Source organism: Lycium ferocissimum, chromosome 11 (genome assembly GCF_029784015.1).
Source record: "Lycium ferocissimum isolate CSIRO_LF1 chromosome 11, AGI_CSIRO_Lferr_CH_V1, whole genome shotgun sequence".
NCBI lineage: Eukaryota > Viridiplantae > Streptophyta > Magnoliopsida > Solanales > Solanaceae > Lycium > Lycium ferocissimum.
The window spans coordinates 63,691,990-63,693,119 of record NC_081352.1 but is presented as its reverse complement, the minus strand read 5'-3'; positions in this window follow the sequence as shown (position 1 = coordinate 63,693,119).

Sequence of the window (1,130 nt, the reverse complement as noted above, 5' to 3'; positions counted from 1 at the left end):
TGCGAAGTACAGAAAACAAGTATAATAATCAGAATGCCAGAATGCTTACTTCTGAACATAAATCATGCATGTCAAAAAAACATATATCATATGCGGTCCATAATGGGACCCGGCGGACGGAACATGGTTGCCCCTCCTGCCTTGGGCGCTATAACTCATCATACTTCGGAAGTTTTGCATATCTTCGAACACATCCTCCGTATCACATCATAATTCAGAAACTCATCATACTTCGTATCATATCATATTTCAGAACTCATCATACTTCGGAATATATAATGCGCACGATACATACCGGCCCGGGACTCGGCGAAGGAATTAACAATAATGTGCACGAGCAGAATCGTGGGAGACTATATGCAATTCAAACATTTATAAGCCATATGCAGTTTAAACATTTACAAAGACTCAACAAGTTAATCACAATAACCTTCATTTACAAACTAAGACAATAGTCTAATCAAGTTTTCTTCCGAACGTCACTCGGGAACATATCAGACAAAACTTTAGAAATCATAGCTACGTATCAGAATCATATGCATAAAAATCCTCATTTCGGACTCGGTAAATAAGTACGTAATCATGCTCGGGAATCGGGATGATAAGTATGTTAAATTCTAACGAAAAACATCAGAACTATGCAAAGGAAAGTTTCGGGGGCCCACGGATGGGTATCAAACCAATCCGAGCCCGCCTATAGAAGTTAGGGTCATCATACGTTACAGAATCCTCTACGGACATATCGAAGCGATCCGAGCCATTCTGTGAAAGTTACGGACGTTCGTAATTTCGGAATCGTTTAGGAACAAAACTCTTTTGAAAACAAACTTTTATGCAACTTTTAAAATTTAGTCATACAAAAGACATAAGAACCATAATTCGACTACATTAAGAATACGAATATCAAGGGACAAATAAGAATCCTAGACATGCTCGGATCGCAAGAATAGAGTTACCTCGGGGTTCGTGTCATAACTTACTTTCAACTAAGACATGCCAAAGGAAAGAAAGGTTGAGCTTTACATACCTTGGCCGCTCCCTAAGCTAATCCAGACTTACGCCTTTACTCACGATCTACAATAATGTCATTAGACATCAACCATTAGTCATAAACACCGAAGAACTCAATT